Source organism: Gopherus flavomarginatus, chromosome 8 (assembly GCF_025201925.1).
Source record: "Gopherus flavomarginatus isolate rGopFla2 chromosome 8, rGopFla2.mat.asm, whole genome shotgun sequence".
NCBI classification, from domain to species: domain Eukaryota; kingdom Metazoa; phylum Chordata; order Testudines; family Testudinidae; genus Gopherus; species Gopherus flavomarginatus.
In genome coordinates this window covers 89,897,667-89,907,944 of record NC_066624.1, presented here as the reverse complement: position 1 = coordinate 89,907,944, position 10,278 = coordinate 89,897,667, and the positions used below count along the sequence as shown (strand labels likewise).

At 43.5% G+C, this 10,278-nt stretch overlaps 1 protein-coding gene across 1 annotated transcript in view; it reads right to left on the bottom strand.

Moving 5' to 3' along the window:
- The window catches only part of KCNAB1 (potassium voltage-gated channel subfamily A regulatory beta subunit 1), a 300,021-nt gene that overhangs the window by 283,185 nt on the left and 6,558 nt on the right, over window positions 1–10,278 (bottom strand). The window lies entirely within an intron of this gene.

Sequence of the window (10,278 nt, the reverse complement as noted above, 5' to 3'; positions counted from 1 at the left end):
CATTTGAGGTCTGGTGATAATATCGATGCATTGGGGGGTGCCTACCTACTTCCTTCATCAGAGATCCTGCTGGTGTGGATGAACCTCTCCTCACATATTATGGGTGTGTTTCTTTAAAGATAGAGGTTGACAAGATTAGAATAAGGATCAGACTCCAGAGTATTTGAGAGCCAGCTGCTCCCCATTTGAGCTTCAACAATCAGATTCACCGATACCTCAGCACCTGGGTACCTTGTCCCTAAAAACTAGTTCAGCTTTTCACTGTAGTGAATGTTCTTTTTATGTTCTTATGTTCTTAGTCTGGCTAAATATTTTGATTTATAATATCTGGTTTTAGAAAAAATACTGCTCATCACGACTACTCGGTTTCCAAATTGTGGCACATAACACATGAAACTTGTGGCACAGCTCAGATACCATCAGCCTCCTTCGCTCTTTCAATCATGTTCTATATTTTGTTGAAAGAGAAACTTAGTGCCTTTGAGAATGTGTTTCCCATTCTTGTGGAAAACATCACCGCCCACTTGCAAATTCAGTTAACACAGAACCACCTAAGTATGCACAAAAATGCAGGGAGAAATCATGAGACAAATCAGACACAAAAGATTTGAACTGGGAATGACCTTCAAAACATGCAATTTGTGTTTTCTATTTTAGTTTCTTTTCGAAGGGGAACATTAGTGATTTGTGAGCATTACATCTAATTAACTGTTATTTGAAATGTTATGTAAATGTAAGTGGAACTCCACCACAGGGCCCACCACTGAAGCTAGAGAAATACTGTTCAGTGGCCATGCCATGAGTTTGGCGATCTCAGTCCTAAGCACACTGAAGGCAGTGGAAAGATTTCCATTGACTGTGTTGGGATTTGGATCAGATGCAAATGTCCATTTAAAATGTCTAAAACCCTTCTTAACTGACACTACGTGGCATTTTTGCTGACCTTCTTAACAGAGAGACCATGGATTGAATGGGTGCGTAGACTGCTATAGCGTCTCGGGCTTAGAGATGGTTGCTCTGGGGGAGAATGGAGACACCATGCCAGGACAATGTGGGTGAAGTTTGTGCTGCTGCTGCCTTGTGCTGTACCTGTCCTGTGGCTCGAGGACATCAGTCTCCTGGTTTATCAGTTTAGACTTTAAGTAAGCACTAAATTTTCACACCATTTTTTAAAAGAATAAATTAAAGGCTAGAGAAATGTGCTGCTTGTTCAATGCGTGCAGAAATAGGTGCAGATTCTTCTCTGGTTTTGCTTTTCCTGCAGCGTATTAACTGCTCCTCATTTCTATCAGCTACAAACCATTTCTCCATTGTTTAATGTGCTGCTGGGCTCTAGCATTGTGTGCGCCTGAGCCTCTCTCTCACTCTTTCTAGGTCGTATGATCTTCTTAGTTTTTAACACAATACAATATACTTGTCACTACTTGTCTTTACCTTCCAGCAACAGAAACACCTAAACCCAGAAGGATATGAAAGGCATTTTAGGCAACAGGGGACAGAACAATGATGGAAAATTAAATGCTGCTGTGCTTGGTACATTATTTACTTTGAGGGACTTATTAACTCTTTCAAGGAAGATCATATTATTTGCATGAAAAAGCTCCTTGTAGCTCTTAAACATGAGTAGTTTAATGTAGCTGCCTATTCCTGCAAGAGAAGAATGACAAGAAAACACAGCAGTAGCATATTGCAGTTACAACTTTATACAGATACTGGTTATGTTTACAAATCCCATATGAGGGACCCCCATAGTGGCCTCAAATCCTGCTTGCACTCAGTCCCATTGCCTTGGGTTTATGGCTATATCTACTCAGCAAATGAAGGTGTGATTGTAGCACAGGCAGGCATATCCCTACTAGCTTTAACCTAGCTAGAGAGGATAATAATAATAATAGAGTAGACATGGTGGCCAGGCTTCAGCATGGGGAAGGTTCCCCAGTACAAGCCTGCCAGGGACCGTGGGTATGTACTCGGGTTGCTAGCCCATATTGAAGTCTGTGCCACCACATCTTCATTACCACTGTTCCATGTGCTAGCTAGATTAAAGCTAGCACAGGTATTCTGCATTACAATTACTCCTTCATTTGCTGTGTAGGCAAAGTCTAAGGGAACAAGTAAAGAGAGCAGGATGAGGCCATGGTTAGACTTGACCTTTCTGTTCACTGAGAAGAAATATATGCGTTTTAACAGTAGTAAGATGGAAAACGGCTAGAACAGGGCCTCATCCTCCCTGATTGAACTGACCTCGTTATCTCTAGCTTACTTGCTAGCACACATATATATACCTGCCCCTGGATATTTCCATTACATGCATCTGAGGAAGTGGGTATTCACCCACGAAAGCTCATGCTCCAAAACGTCTGTTAGTCTATAAGGTGCCACAGGATTCTTTGCTGCTTTTACAGATCCAGACTAACACGGCTACCCTCTGATACTTGACACCATGCAAGGCACTGCATTTAGCCGTATGGAATGGAAATCCATCAACCTCATGAAGAAACTTGCACAAATACAGACAGATATCATCTTCCTTTCCAAATGCAAACGGATGGACATCATACCAAATGGACTAAAGGTAAAAAATCCACTGCTATCTACATACTACACAGACCACAGTGAGAGATTATGTCATACTCTATCAAAAAAACTGAGGAACCACCTGATCAGCATCCTATACAGCAAACAGGAAAACATCAAAAAAGAGCTCTCCAACCTGGAGACTCTCATTAATAACCAAACTTCTATACAAACGGACTTCACTAGAATAAGACAGGAGATCTACATTACTCACTTCACCTCTCTTCAAAGGAAAAAGGACTGTACGCTGTCTAAACTCCTACCTGCCACATGGGGCCACAACAGTGGTACCCCTAACCCACCCAGCAATATCGTCAATCTATCCAACTACACACTCAGCCCAGAAGAAAAGTCTGTCCTATGTCGGGGACTCTCTTTCTGCCCTGCCACCCCCACCAACATGATACAGTTCTGTGGCGATCTGGAAGCCTACTTTCGCCGTCTCCGACTCAAAGAATACTTCCAGGACAACACTGAACAGTGCACTGATACACGGGTGCCCTCCCACCAACAGCACAAGAAAAAGAACTCCACATGGACTCCTCCTGAGGGTCGAAATGACAGCCTGGACCTATACATTGAATGCTTCCGCCGGCGTGCACAGGCAGAAATCGTGGAACAACAACATCGCTTGCCTCACAACCTAAGTCGTGCAGAACGCAATGCCATCCACAGCCTCAGAAACCACCCTGACATTATCATCAAAGAGGCTGATAAAGGAGGTGCCATTGTCATCATGAACAGGTCTAACTATCAAAAGGAGGCAGCCAGACAACTCTCCAATACCAAATTCTACAGGCCACTTCCCTCAGATCCCACTGAGGAATACACTAAGAAACTACAGCATCTACTCAGGACACTCCCTACACTAACACCAGAAGAAATCAACATACCCCTAGAGCCCCGACCAGGGTTATTCTATCTACTACCCAAGATCCACAAACCCGGCAATCTTGGACGCCCCATCATCTCGGGCATTGGCACTCTCACTGAAGGACTGTCTGGATATATGGACTCTCTACTCAGACCCTATGCCACCAGCACTCCCAGCTATCTCCGCGACACCACTGATTTCCTGAGGAAACTACAATGCATTGGTGACCTCCCAGAAAACACCATCCTAGCCACCATGGATGTAGAGGCTCTCTACACAAACATCCCACACACAGATGGAATACAAGCTGTCAGGAACACTATCCCTGATGATGCCACAGCACAACTAGCTGCTGAGCTCTGTGCCTTTATACTTACACACAACTATTTAAAATTTGATGACAATATATATCTCCAGATCAGTGGCACTGCTATGGGCACCCGCATGGCCCCACAATATGCCAATATCTTCATGGCCGACCTGGAACAACGCTTCCTCAGCTCTCGTCCACTCACACCCCTTCTCTATCTACGCTACATTGATGACATCTTCATCATCTGGACCCATGGGAAGGAGACTCTGGAAAAATTCCACCATGATTTCAACAGCTTCCACCCCACCATCAACCTCAGCCTGGATCAATCTACACGGGAGGTCCACTTTCTTGACACCACGGTGCAAATAAGTGATGGTCACATTAACACCACCCTATATCGAAAACCCACCGACCGCTATGCCTACCTTCATGCCTCCAGCTTCCATCCCGGGCACATCACACGATCCATTGTCTACAGCCAAGCACTGAGGTACAACCGCATCTGCTCTGACCCCTCAGACAGAGACCAACACCTACAAAATCTCCACCAAGCATTCTCAAAACTACAATACCCACACGAGGAAATAAGGAAACAGATCAACAGAGCCAGACGTGTACCCAGAAGCCTCCTACTGCAAGACAAACCCAAGAGAGAAACCAACAGTACTCCACTTGCCATCACATACAGCCCCCAGCTAAAACCCCTCCAACGCATCATCAAGGATCTACAAGCCATCCTGGACAATGATCCCACACTTTCACAGGCCTTTGGTGGCAGGCCAATCCTTGCCCACAGACAACCTGCCAACCTGAAACATATTCTCACCAGTAACTGCACACCACACCATAATAACTCTAGCTCAGGAACCAATCCATGCAACAAACCTCGATGCCAACTCTGCCCACATATCTACACCAGCGACACCATCACAGGACCTAACCAGATCAGCCACACCATCACTGGTTCATTCACCTGCACATCCACCAATGTAATATACGCCATCATATGCCAGCAATGCCCCTCTGCTATGTACATCGGCCAAACCGGACAGTCTCTACGGAAAAGGATAAATGGACACAAATCAGACATTAGGAATGGCAATATACAAAAACCTGTAGGAGAGCACTTCAACCTCCCTGGCCACACTATAGCAGACCTTAAGGTGGCCATCCTGCAGCAAAAAAACTTCAGGACCAGACTTCAAAGAGAAACTGCTGAGCTTCAGTTCATCTGCAAATTTGACACCATCAGCTCAGGATTGAACAAAGACTGTGAATGGCTTGCCAATTACAGAACCAGTTTCTCCTCTCTTGGTTTTCACACCTCAACGGCTAGAACAGGGCCTCATCCTCCCTGATTGAACTGACCTCATTATCTCTAGCTTGCTTGCTAGCACACATATATATACCTGCCCCTGGATATTTCCATTACATGCATCTGAGGAAGTGGGTATTCACCCACGAAAGCTCATGCTCCAAAACGTCTGTTAGTCTATAAGGTGCCACAGGATTCTTTGCTGCTTTTACAGATCCAGACTAACACGGCTACCCTCTGATACTTGGTTTTACTGATGTTTGCAAAGCTTTTAAAATTATTAATGGACATCAGCAGTGATTTCTCTTCAACACGTTTAGCATTTCAAATAGTGATCATTGCGCTGCTACATCTCCTTAATTTATCTGCATGAAACAAGTATAAATAAATGTTTGTCTGACAAGTAGGTTCACCTCACCCTTGATCTTCTCGGGAACTCCTGTAGGATCTGAAATATCAGAGGGTTTCTTGCCAGTGCTTGTGGAAGGGTCTCCTGTGGCTCCCTTATTATTGCTGTGAGATTTATGTATTCTAAATTGCACACTGTGTGAAATGCATTATGAGATGATTGTGTTACTTTGCTGCCTCTATAGCAGCCAATAATCATCGATTCCAAGGCCAGAAGGGACCATTGTGATCACCTACTCTGACCTTCCTGCATAAAGCAGGCCAGAGAACTTCCCCAAAATAATTCCTAGAGTGTTTTTTTAGACAAAACATCCAATCCAGTTTAAAAATGGTTAGTGATAGAGAATTCACCACGGCCCTTGGTAAACTGGTCCAATGGTTAATTACTCTGTTAAAATTTTTTGCCTTATTTCCAGTCTGAATTTGTCTAGCTTCAACATCCAGCCATTGGATCATGTTTTCCTTTTCTCTGTTAGACTGAAAAGCCCCATTGTTCTAGGCATTGTACAAACAAACACACAACAAAGAGACAGTCCCTGCCCCAAAGACCTTACAGTCTAAATGCACTGTCACCAAAACATCCCCATTCTCTGCCAGCCAGTGAACAACCATGAATTACCTGGAGAGAGAACAACAAAGATTATGAATCAATACACAGGTTTTGGTCACTCTTTCATTCCATCACTAACTCAGATACTGGAGATTGTTGGCAATTCATTCGGAATGGCTGATGAAAAAAATTATTCTATTTGGATGTGATATTTTTCCTAGGATTTTTACCAGAGAAGACTGCACTGAGATATCCCTTAGACTAGAACTGATTTTTATTCCTTTCTCCAGAATGTTATATTCCTGAATATTGCTTTGATATAGCATTGAATCCTGCAAAAACCATCATTTAACATACATCTCACCATAAGGAAAGTGAGCTTAGGCATCACAAAACACTATCCGCAGAGATCACATATTGCTCCTCCTTATCCCCATCCTGTTTCCCCTATCTCCTGCCTGCTGCTTCTGCCACTGGGTGCTCTCCTCAGAATCCACAACTAAAGGCATTCTGTGACTCCAGCAATTTAGTGCATCCCCTTTGAAATCCAGGTCTTTCTTTTAATGAAATGGTGAGAAATCTAACACAACTGACTACGGTGATTATCTGGCTTTTCTATATAGAAGCATTAACTTCTCTTCACATTTCAGTTTTTTCTAATCTAACATCAATAGCTAGCTACTGAACTTTGCTATTCTTCTTCTGTAACACAAGGTGGCGGCAGTACTGCGTTGGTTGGTCTAGCACGCAACAGAATTTAAAAAAGCAAATGTGGCGTTCATTGGTGCATATTGCAGTTTTACATAGAGAAGGACCCAAACTGCAGTATTCAGGTCTGGGTTTTGAATTCCTCATACTTCTGCAGTGTTTGGACAGAATAGCTTGGCTGGAGATCTGGGACCAGCCATGAAATTTAGAACTAGGCCTAAGTTTTGATTCTGAACTCCCCAAAGTTCAAAGATGTTTGAATACAGATCCTTCCTTTGGTCCTATCTCTAATTATACAGAGCACATTTATCAAGGGACTCTGGCTGCCTTTACACCCTAATGGCAACAGACATTATCATACTAAATCTAATTCTAAAAAAATCAGAGAAAAGACATACTAAACCCAAATGAATACAAAGAAACTAAACTATAGACGTTTCTGGGTATTTCCAGCAGAGACAAGCTTACCACAGCTGCTTGGTCCCTGGTGGTCCACAGGACCTTTGCAGAATCCTGATATGAGTCTCAGAGGGAATAAACTGTAGGACATACACTAATTTAATCCAGTCACCAAGAGGATCTGGTAATTGGCAGTCTGCTCCAGTGGCTGGAATCAATAGCTGGCAGACAGAAGAACAAACTTTACTCTCCGAGTTTCCCTTTCCTACATGTATTTGATTTTTTTTTCTTCCCAGGTGTATTGCTATCAGAATTTAAATAATGAAGATTCAGTCAGAAGTATTGTGGGGATTTTTGGCACTGTTTAAATCCTCATTAAAACCTATATAGTCTCATGGAGAAATGACACAGCAGGAAGATTATTGCCTCTCTCCTCCTTTTTATGCCACTCATATAACAGTTCAAGGGACTCAGTGCTTGTCCATCTCAACATATTTCAATTTAGGACTTAATATGGGGAGATGCACTATACAGGTGCAGCCTTAATGAATATCATAGGTTTCTATCAAGTCTGTGTCAGCTCCCAGGTTTTCTGGATGTTTTTCCCCCTCTTAGATTCCATCTATTAGTCTTTGGATTCTGCTTGCACCATTGTGCTGTTGTACAGCTGGGCTACAGGAGATAACACATTTAAACAGCACCTTCATGAAGAATACCAAAAGTCCATGCAGAACCTCAGTGTGCAAGGTTTCATCCAAAAGACTCACACTGTAAAACTGCATTGCACTCGGTTTTACTGCCTCAGGAGGATGAGGGGCTCAGTTACCTCTGCCAGGATAGGAACCTATGTTTCCCAGAAGTCGATGCATATCAGACTTCATGTGTAAACACTAAGTCATCTTCTTTCTTATTAATGGACGTGATGGGGGGCAGGGGGAGAACTGCAGTAATGAGTGAGTTTCGGAAGCCTCCAAGGAGCATCTAAAACCTTTTCTAAAATGTTTTCCTAAAATCAACACAGCACCACTTACCAAACCTCTTGGTTCATTTTTTGGATTGTTACTTCAGCAGACTTCCTTAAACAGTACAAAAAAATCTGGTGATCCAGAAATAGCCAACCACTTCCTAGAGAGCCTGAATGCAGCTCAAAGAGCATGCTGAGAAAAAGGAATCTTAGAAATGGACATCAAGATCTAGCAGGAAAACAGGGACACTTATCAGGCAGCACAAAATCCACCAGTTACAGAAGGGCTCTGCAACCAGCATTGCCACACACCTGACCCACCTTGCTAAAGCAGACAAAGATAATGTTTTTGAAAACACATACAAAAAAGAGTGGCATCAATGCTACCAACTCTGCAGCTCACCCAGAATGAAAACTTCCAACCATTCTCTAGGGAAGAAATAGAAGAGGCACTGAAATCAATGGAAACACAGAAAGCCTGTGGCATTGACAATGTAATATCAGAACTACATCACCATCTTTGGAAGAAAAGCCACCATTGCCATCTCCCATGTCATGCAGTAGAACAGGATACCCAAGATAGAGTGGAAAGCTGGTGTTCTATTGTGTGGGTCTGTTTTTTAGTTTTTCTTTGTCCTCCCAAGGTGGAAACTGGTGATTTTTGCAGCTCAAGAGAGAGATGTGCTGTTAGGTAAATCAGGACTATTTAAATCTGCACAGATCTCAGAGGCAGGCACAGATCCATATACAGATAAATGGCACCATCAGCTCCTTATCCGGCAATAGTTTGTTTTTTGTCCATGTTTGGGGGTAAATATTTAGTCAGCATTGTGACAATTTAGCCATATGATTCCCACAAATTCTGGGAGCCTGCAGCAGGAAGGAGAGCACTCCTAGGGGCAAGGAACCTCTAAATAACCTTAATGGGAGCGAGTGTAGTATACAGACTAATGTGCTAAATATGTGCACTGCAGGCTGTACTGGTGGAATGTTGGAACTGCGCTAGCGTTCGATCAGAGCCTACAAGTCCTCCTCCTACTGCTCCGTATTGAACATCAACAGCATACTTGGCCCTGTACAAACATAGGGGACAAATACAATCCCTGACGTGAGTAACTAGCAGTCTATGACTACACTCCTGATCCAAGGCTGAGAGTGAATGGGCTTTGTTCCAAAGGTCTTTCTGAAGTGCAGCAAGTCGAGGGAATGAATCCTGAATCCCAGACAGGGCCGGCGCAACCCATTAGGCAACCTAGGGTCGCCTAGGGCACTAACATTTGGGGGGCGGTGGCCGCCCCGGTCGTTGGCGGTATTTTGGGGCAGGACTGTCTGCTGCCTAGGGCGCCAAAAAAGCTGGTGGCGGTCCTGATCCCAGACTGTGTTTCAGAGCCTGTAAGCCATGTATTTGAGGAACCAGCTGACAAGGCTTGTTTCAGCAGAGAGCAGCCACGGGGGCCTGCTTTTTGGTGTGCAGGGATGGGAGTTTCTCTGAAAGAGTTGTTCTTCTGACTCACTAGGATACCAGAACTGCAGTATTTCCACTGTGTTTGATCCTTATGGCTGGCTGCACTGATGGCATCACTTAATGCTTTTTTCTAACCCTATTAAACCTATCCTTTATCTGGTATTTCATTATCTGACTTACACAATAAATCTCATGTGTGTACATGTGGTGCACAGTAATAATTTTCTCTCCTAGGGATCTTATGTACTGCATAGTAATTCATGTACCGAATTCACTCAACTGCGCTTCACCAAAGTGTTTAACTAAGGCCAGGTCAACACTATAAACTCACATCAGTATAACTACATGGCTCAGGGGGTTTGAAGATCCACACCCCTAAGCGACACAGTTACATTGGCCTAAGCGCTATGTCCACAGGAGGCCTTCTCACAACGACACAACTGCTGCCTCTAGTGGGGGGGTGAATTAACTACACTAACCAGATAAGCGCCCTTGTAGGTATAGTAGCTTCTTCACTAAAGTGCTGCAGCTGTGCCACTGCCACTTTTTAAGTGTAGATCTGGGTTTATTCAGGATTAAGAACATAGATAGAGATTAACTAGAATACTTTAGCATGGCATGATTTCATCAATCAACAGGTGATCTTTAGCCTTAAGACAACAACAAACTATAACTAAGAGGGTCTATTAAAAGTCACTGAAT